Source organism: Perna viridis, chromosome 10 (genome assembly GCF_037379345.1).
Source record: "Perna viridis isolate PV_CMFRI_1.1 ecotype Kerala chromosome 10, ASM3737934v1, whole genome shotgun sequence".
NCBI classification, from domain to species: Eukaryota; Metazoa; Mollusca; class Bivalvia; order Mytilida; family Mytilidae; genus Perna; species Perna viridis.
The window spans coordinates 16,981,575-16,991,146 of NC_142454.1; the positions used below are offsets into that span (position 1 = coordinate 16,981,575).

The 9,572-nt window shown below is 31.8% G+C and overlaps 1 protein-coding gene and 1 long non-coding RNA gene across 13 annotated transcripts in view; one reads left to right on the forward strand and one right to left on the reverse strand.

The window, feature by feature from the left end:
* Positions 1-732, reverse strand: part of LOC148604750 (uncharacterized) — a 39,829-nt gene extending 39,097 nt beyond the window's left edge. For 6 of the 12 annotated variants that reach the window (XM_088550876.1, XM_088550885.1, XM_088550884.1 and 3 more), the window contains exon 1: positions 189-431. The gene's annotated coding sequence lies outside the window, so the exon portion shown is untranslated. Of the gene's footprint in view, positions 1-188; positions 437-485; positions 694-714 lie in introns of those variants that run through there. The other 6 variants (XM_088550881.1, XM_088550879.1, XM_088550880.1 and 3 more) reach the window with 4 other exon arrangements.
* On the forward strand, positions 572-9,242 carry LOC148604751 (uncharacterized). The gene is made up of 3 exons (XR_015916203.1): positions 572-650; positions 7,374-7,566; positions 8,731-9,242. It is a non-coding gene; the product is annotated as an uncharacterized LOC148604751 (long non-coding RNA).
* The last annotated feature ends 330 nt before the right edge of the window (positions 9,243-9,572 follow it).

Below are 9,572 nucleotides of genomic sequence, written 5' to 3' on the forward strand. Positions count from 1 at the left end.
ACAATACAAATTCCAGAATTAGTCTTGAATGTCCAAAAGTGTACATAATTGTCTTTGTTTATACATATTATTATGTCATTAACATTTAAGTGGACAATTACATTAATCATTTTATTAGAATGATTAATAATTCACGTCTCCATAAGTCAAAGGTGTGTATAAAATTCTAATAACAAAACTAAAGATACCTTGTTGAGTCGAGTTAACCAGTTATCCGTAAAAAACCCACATCCATGGTCACCTTACATTAGTCCCTACTTACTATTTTACACTATAAACTTCGACGGAAAATTATACACATCATGATAAGGCGTCTCTAGCATTGACCTTTTGATTACGACATGATATACTTGAACAAACTTGACATACTTTACGACACAAATAGGTTATGTAGTAGGAGTACATGCATATTATAACCAGATTGTAATCCCTCGTGCATTTATTTCGTTTACCTTCAAGGAAAGTAAAATTACCTGAATAATTACCTAATAAATAATATTTATTGATCTTTTGGTCTGGTTTCATAATTAATATTGGTAAACCGGAATGCTTATTTTTTACTTCCTGCTGAGAAGATACGGTTGGTTCACGCTATTCGTGATGATGGTTCCTTAGAATGGTATTCTTACAGGCTGTTTAGATCATTATGAGTATGATTCGTATTATTTTATGAGCAAACATTGCTTTTACCCTTCTGGAGAAAACACAACTTACAATCGTCATTTTTGTTTACATTTTAGCAGGACATTGTGCGTGTTTGTAATAAGCGTTTCAATTGGTCAGTAATGATGTCATGATATCATGAATATATAAAAAGCCGCCTACTTTCGGCTTGGGAAACTTTCCCAATTATTTATTTGTCTTACATTTACACACGCAGTGATATTGTGGGACAAACGATCGCTCACGTACTTCTTCGCTTTTATTCAATTGTTAAGATTTTTAATTTTTTCTTTGTTGAACAACTCGCTTATAAATCAATAATTTTAAATCTTCAATAACGACTATTCCCACTAAACGATTTAAATGATACAAAGAAAAATACAAAACCTTAAACATACATGTGCAGTGTCTAAAGGTTTTTTTTTATCACCAAATAGATCAAGAATGTAAAACTAGCCTATAAATCTTTAAGATATGAAATCGACAAAATAAAAAAGCATTTTTTGTTTGACTATACCAATACATCGTCTTCGATAACCTCAAAGCTATATGAAAAGATATAATTTGAATCCATTTGGACCTTTTGTGTTATATTTGCTAGTGTGATTTCTCAAAACTTCAAATATTGCGATAAAAAGTCAATGTTCAATGTTTCTACCTGACATGAAAAGCCAAAATAAGTGCTAAAAATTGTCATTTTTTTTTTTGGGTTGAAAATCTAACTTTAAATTTATCAAGTTTGAAATACACTCAGATTAACATCGAGATTGATACATTCTGGTACGAAAACTTTAAATATTTTAGTTTATATTTTCGGACAAAATCTGTATTTCTATTTTGTCATTCTTTTATTAAGAATCATGTCGATAACTGTGGGTACAAAATGTATTTCAATGTTCTGAAGAAGTTGCTTCAACAACATCAACAACACATTCTACATGAAGAATTATTTTATGTTGTCTCTCCATCTCTTTAATGTGTTTTATGGTTGATTTGACTTGTTTATGTTACATGTAATACGGGCATATATGCTCTTCAAACTTGGCTGAGATTGGGGAAATTTGTTAAAATGCTGGAAAAACATCAAATTTTGTGAAGTTTTTCACTTTTAACAATGGCCACATGCGTGTTGGCTCTCGTGCTTCATATATTTTAAAATATCTTGAATCCTAAGACGTGTGGCACTTCCGTTCCATTCCACAAAAAACCATCTTAAACATTGAGAAAAAGGAAAAGAATTATTGGTTTTTGTAAGAGTTATATAAATGCATACTTCATCTGGAAGAATGTCATAAATCTCGTCTACAACATCTTATATTCTGTCTTTGCGACCATCTTATTTTACTACTACTACCTAGAATGATTTTCCATGTCTGGTCTTTGTCCCTGGATTACATTCTTTTGATTACCGTTGATTACTCTTATAATGCCAAAAAGGTTCCTTACTGTATTTTCTCCCAAGAGCTGGTTCTGATAGAACTGTCATAAGAGATAACTCCAGAAATTACATAGAATTGTTCAAAATTTGTCAAAGAATCGTTCATTTGACAGTTGAAGAACAGTTTTATGATATGTTAGACTTGATCTCATTTGAAACTCTTTACAAACAGTCAAACATATACATCTTAAAGTTTAAAAACGCTGTACCAGATTTCGTATATAATTATAGTAAAGGGGTTGGATGTCTTTCTTCAAATAACGAATAAAAGATAATCAGCATAAAAACATGTAGACAACTCGTCAGTTATATTTATACATATTATTATACACAGGGACGGCAAAAGTGTTACCCTATAGACCCAAGCAACATAAAAGTTAAATTAAAAGTTCAAATAAAACAAGACATTCAGAGGCCATAAATTCCTGAGTTGAAACAGGCGCAAAAGTACAGCGTTATCACAATACTTTAGCGTGATCAAAACCCTTCTTTTCTTTTATATCTTACCACTATGGAAAAAAATATCATGATATATTACACGATAAAACACATTTAAAAATCAGTTCAAAAAGAGTCCCTTGTTAAAACAGAAATAAAGACACTGATTACAAATTACACCAATGTACAAACAAAGGACTTCGAGCAATTATCTGACAAGCGGGCTTTAAAGCAGTTAAAACCTACAAAAGCGTATGTCCTTATCGTATGCAATATCAATCCTATTTGTTAAATGCCAGATTTAGAAGTACGGTTTACATCATCAGTCATACAATAACGATACAACCAATGTAATACCGACAACTGCTTTTAAATACGGAATGTAAGATTTGCTTATTTACCTTTGTTACTTTGTATATATTATTTTAGTTACTTTATGTTCCTTGTTGTGTTTGTCTGTTTTCTATGTTTGGTCATTGTCCCTTGATAACATTTTATTGATTTCCGCTAGAATCTAGGTTCATTTTATTACTCCTTCTATTTAAACAAAAACATTTGAGCGAATTACCATAAAATGTTTACTTCAACCATTTGACAACATTATAATAAATATATCATATACGAATGAGTCTATTCAATGGATAAGTCAAATTATTGGCTGTGTTCCTTTGTGAAGAATCGTTATGAACCTCTGAACAAACTCAAAAGAGAAAACTAATTCTCCCTATCCGAAACCGTAACTACCAATGAAAATGTATTACGTACACTCACAACACTATATTTAATTATAGTAAATTTGATATAAAAATCATGCATTTTAAAAAAGAAATCTGTGTAGGACATTTGAATTTACTTTTGCTATAATTTTCCCTTTTTTTTCCTTAGGAAGATCAATTTCACGTATACGTTTTCCGGACCTTATTTTGCTAGGTTAGTCTCAATTTACCGTACTTAATGGAGAAAACTTTCCAGTCCATGGAATATGGACGAAAGGTATTGACCAACAGAGGGTTTGGGAATCCGTATTAATTTTGTGTATTTGGATGGGGATTTCAAATGGAAAGGATTGGGATATTAGTTTTTTTTAAGGATTTATGGATATGAAAAATGAAATAAATTCAATTTAAACATATAAAATTCAAGTTTATAATGTTATCATTTAATGACGAAAAATGCCATAGGAATCCTATGGGGATTAGAAATTTTCTTTGGGGAATGGGGAGTTTTTAATGGGGAACGGCGATGGTGACAATTAGGAATGAAGAATTGGGGATAGGTTAAGAGAGTAAATTGAATGTTCATAAGATTAAAGAGCGGTATTAGTTGTCTTATTTTTTTTTTTTATAAATTGCACATCCAATTAAGTAGAGGCTACATAAAGATTTCCAAGTGAATTCGACGAACATATACAAAATGCTAGGCAAACAAAATGTTGCTCCAAAAGACACATTCAGATAACACGATTCAAGATAAAGCTCCAAATAACATTTCAAATACTCACTATCTAGTGTTTCAAAGAATAACATAAACGAAGTTACTATATTTGAATGTTTGTCATTTGATCTGTTATCCTATCAGATATTAAATTCAAATAATCGGCTGCATGCATAGGTACAAATATTTATGGAGATATTTATAGAAATCTAGAAGTTTTAGAAGAATCAATCTTTTTACACATGAGGTTAGAGAATTAGCAATGAATGGTTTTGACATACAGAATAAAGCTATGAAAGTTTCATGGATGTTAAGAATCAATATGATTTCCGAACATCTGTTCTGGTAAATCTGAACATTTAGTTTAAAATAATTTGATATTGACACGTCTGCAAAATATTACGTATGGAACAAGATACCTATTTAAGTACGCATTCACCATATGCTTGGATTAGTCATACTTCTTTTGGCTTTCTCCTATAAACCGTCAACTTGATGGGAAAATTTGGTTCAGTTATATAATTTACCAAAAAAAAAAAAAGAATAATATCGCATAATATAGGACGAAAGTACGAAAAACAGATATTATGTTAATATATTTGCTGATAACTTAATTCGCGCTTAACAGGGATGATTCAAATTTTATCGACTCATCTAATCCTAGTTATGCCGTTGGGCACATAGGACAGTGTCTAGTATTTTCCATTCATCTATTTCCTGCTTTCTTTTCCAACTCTTTCCAGTTGTAAACGCTCTATCACCTCTGCTCCCACTGTTCGTCTCCATGTTGTGCTTGGGCGTATCTGTTTTATAGTCCCTTTTGGTGTCCATCTTTGTGCTCCTTTGGCTAAGTAATCAGTAGGTTTTTTCCTAAAACGTGGCCAATTCATCTACATCTTTTATTCTTTATAGAAGTATTATCATGTCCTCACGTCAAGTTGGATGGTGTAGCTCTGTGTAAGTAATCTTACTGGGGCCACAAATATCCTGATGATCTTTCTCAAGCATCCTGTATGGAAAGTAAAGAGCTTTCTGAAGTTTTGCTCTGTCATTCATCAACATTTTACTCAATATAGGAGCACATTAAACATTGCCTTTTACCATCAAATGTCCGATATTTAGTTTCCATTCGGTTTCGATTCCATACATTTCTTAACAAAGATTTCACAGTCAACATTAATCTACAATAAATCGCAGATTTACTGACAAAAGAAGGATTAGTTTACTTGCGAAATAAAGCCGGTATCGGTTAACTGATAAACGAGACGAAATCCCAACGAAACCAAACGAAACCTGAAACTAAGAAAATACTGTCGAATACTGTATAAGAATCGCGTGCCAAACTTGACATAAAGCTATTCAAACATTTATACTAATATTTATCAAAATTTAAAAATCCTTTTTTCCGAAAATAATTATAGGTACAGTCTTTATTTCGCAGGTACACTGCGCTCCTTTTCTGTCACACGAAAGCGGCGATTCATTGTAGATTTACAAAGGAAAAATGTTGATTGAGAAATGTTTGTTGATAAATGCATAAAAGTCATTGTAAAACTTTATTTGTATAATATTCCAGTAAGGCTGATTAATGATCAAAAATAACCCTGAAATAGTGATGTCATAAAATAGGGGATCATGTTATAAATCTTCTGAGTTTGTCAACAGTGCAGTGGGAAGCCTATAAGAACCCAAAGGGGGTCAACTACAACCTCATTCGGTAGATGTGTATGAATCTGGCCAGGAAGATCTAGACGAAAACCAAAGATAATATTTTTTTTTAATCTTGTGATATAATGAAATGACATATATTCGTTTACTTCTGATGACTTTGGTTTAACAAACCTTGTAAAACGTACTATAAGAACAGAAAAGCACCCTCCAGTCGGGCAAAAATCTAAACGAATTCCAGTAGCCTGTATGGCCAACATCGAAGCTGAAATTCAAAAAATAATAAAACAAGATGTGATATAGCCATCTTCAATCTCGAAATTCTAATGTTGTATTGTTGAAAAAATCGGATAACACTTAGTGGTTCTGCATAAATATTACAGCAGTCAGTCGGGCAACTATTGAGAACTTCGATACATTAACCAGAGTATATGACACAATAAATGCTTTATCTTGGGCGATTTTTTTTTCAAATGTTGATTTTAATGCAAGATATTTACAGATCCAAGTTACCGAGAGCGAGTGTCCAAAAACATCATGTTTATTTTCAGGGAGAGGTTTATGACAATTCAAGACAATGGATGTCATAATAGTTAATTCAAAATCATTCTCAGCCCATATACAAAGGAACTTAGGGAAGTTTCAGGGACTTAAGTATGCAAACTTTAAACTGAACGAAAAGAAACAGGAAAAACATATTAACAAATATTATTTGCTTTCAGTAATCCCAGAAAGTTTCAAAAAGTTGGTTATGAATCATATAATTTAGTGACACCATCGTTTTAAGAAATGCTTCTCAAAAGTCAAAACTAGATGTATTTGGTAAAATATGGGGATAAAAATTCAATTCAATCCTGGTATGAGAAATGTGATACCTGCGTTTCTTAGAAAGCTCTTGTAATAAACCTAAAGCATCCATGCATCAATACATAGTAGGTTCTCCATTGAAGAGTGTAGCAATCGAATTTTAAGGTCCGTCACCGAATAGCTTTAAAAATAATCGTTACCTAATGGGAATACAAGGGAGATAATATTTCAATACCTGCTATGGAAGCACCAACAGTCGCGCAAAGCTTCATAGATAAGATTCGTACTATTTTTGGGGTCCATTGTCCTTGCATTCGGATCAAGGATTTAATTTGTAGTCATAAGTGTTTCTTTTGGGTATGTATAAAATCTACTTATGTACATGAACTAACCACACTATTTAGACCAAAATCTTGCGAAATGTTAGAAAGATCAAATCCTACTAAGAGTACAATATTGTCTTGAAATCAACTTATCTACATGAACTGTCCAAGAAAATTTAAAAAAAAAACATGGCTTTGCCCGAAAAAAATTTAAACTGCTAAGCGACAGAATGCAAAAAAATAGAGATGTGGGGTCTAGGATGCAAAAATTTGATAGGTGTTCTGTACAGTCGCTGCATAACTCACGTGTGAAAAAGGACTAACGTGTCCCAGGTTACAGAGTTATTAAATTTCTTAGATATAAACAAAATAAATAATGTAATATATAAAGTACATAGAGTCCAGAAACCAAACCTAAAGTGGTCCATCAATATAGAAAGAAACTTTATAATAATAATATACCAATTTGGTTCCATGATTATTGTATCATTGTAAGGGAGCATGAGGTTCTACCACATATTATCTATATCTTATCAGCACAGAAATACAAAACATATTTAATTAATCATAGATGAAAATCAGTTAGGAAATATATATTACAGACCACCATGTACCGGTATCGCATGTGTCAAGATTTTACATTTAACTCAAACCTGAGTTGCAAGAGGAACTTAACAGAAAAACATTCTGGTTTTGGGTAAAGATGTAGCCCATTAACAACCCAGAAAAAGGAAGTATTTGATGCCTTCCAGCAGTCAATAGGACAGGTGCATTTCAATGAGATAAATGGAACAGGTATACAGAGTAGTTCCTTCTGGAGTCACAGAGGTTCTGATATGTAAGATAACTGTAATGGTTGACTGTAGGAGTAATCAAGGAAACCAAGGTTATAGCGGTAATCAAAAGAATGTAATCCAGGGACAAAGACCAGACATGGACAACAGACATACACAACAAAGAACATAAAGTAACTAAAATCATACATACAAAGTAACAGAAGTAAATGAGCAACTCGGACTCCACTAAAAACTGGGAGCATGGAACAGGTGCACCGGTAGGGTAAGCGTCCTCTGCTTTTCTAGAAACACCCGCCGAGTTGCTCATAAAAAGTCAAGTCCGGGGTAGACAAACGAGGAAAGGAAAATTATGACCCGTTGTAAACCCTCAATTTCAGTTTGGTGTAATTGATCATTGCCTCTGTCCGTATTTTTCCTTACAACCAAACTAATACTCGGTGTACTTCAAATAATAAAGAGTTTTGTTTTGGTTTTTGTTTTGTTTTGTTATGTTTTTTTTTTGTTTGTTTGTTTGTTGTTTGTTTTTTTTTTTTTTTAGGGGGGGGGGTGCCTAAGTTTAGTGTTACTTTGACTGCTTTATTTGTGTTTTTTTTAAGTTTTGTGTGGTTCTTTTACTTCGCTTTTTTTTTTTTGTAAATGTGTAGATAGCAGACAAACATAGGTATAAAATGAACGATACAAATAGTGTAGTTTCTTGGCAAATAGGTGATACAAGCAAACGAGTATTTGTCATTTTGGGAGATCAATCACTTTTCAAGTAAGAAAATTGTTGTTGGGTTTACTGTTGACGGAACAACAAGTTTTAAAGACGAGTGGTATAAAATTGTCATTAGACAAAAGTAGCATGATGTTAATCTATACAATGTCAATACAAGAACAGTGTGGAAAACTTTTAGTTGTTAACAAAGAAGAAATATAAGTAGCGGTATAATGGGTTCAGGAAGCAAGCCTAAAAATGTAACCAATGTATGAAAAAGACCTTGCTATTATTTTTCACGAAAGGCTATTGGTAAAACACAATGTGCTTTCGAATATCAGTAAGACGTTAGTTGGCAATTACACCAACAACTTATGATTTGTTTCGATCATTACAAAAAACTAAAATTAAATAACCATTCAGTGTTTTGCATGTTAAACTTCGCAAATTATGTTTTCGTTGCAGAAAGACTGTTCAAACTCACGTGGAGTTTTTCGTTATTCAAAGACATTGGTTGGAACAGATACATTACAACTTCTATGCATAATGGAAAAATAGGATACTAAGTCGTTACATTTCTCTTTCCAAAATCTCTCTTCAGTTTAAATTTCAAAAAACTTAACACAGTAAAAATACCCAAGAGAATGTTTAATATTTGTACATGGTTATATTACATAATGTAAAATATTCGAAAGGAAAAAAGTGCAATAAATAGTGAAATTCATCGATTTTTGGATTGTTCAGAATTAAATAACTGTGTGTTTATTTGACGCAATTTTAAACAAGATCTGGATTCAAAAATATTTTTTGAGGTAAATCCTCGACAGCTAGGTAATTTCTTTATAAAAGAAAGAATACCATCATTTTTTTATTATTTTTTGGTTCAATATAGCTTCTCACAAAAAAAATGAGAAATTTTAAGCATATCTATACTTTCTAACAATAAGAGTCATCTGTATGTGCTCCAAACGTTTTTTTTTTTTTTTTTTTTTTTTTTTTTTTTCTTCAAGTAATAAGTCTCACTTAGTTTATTTACATATGTAAGTAATGATAAATCATATAATTACGTTTTTTGTCATGCAAAATCCCTCTGATGCCGACTTTATTGTATGGTCGGACTCATGAAGTTCTAAGTTTAAGACGACTTTGAACATAGTGTTCGCTAATGAGAAAGAGTCATATAACCTGAAAAATAAGGCTGATATTAATATTTTTGTCATTCTTCAATGCGAATATATTATTATCAAATCTCCAAGTACTATTAAATGCCAGAGATAATGGATGCTTTATATTTTCTTCATGTCCAT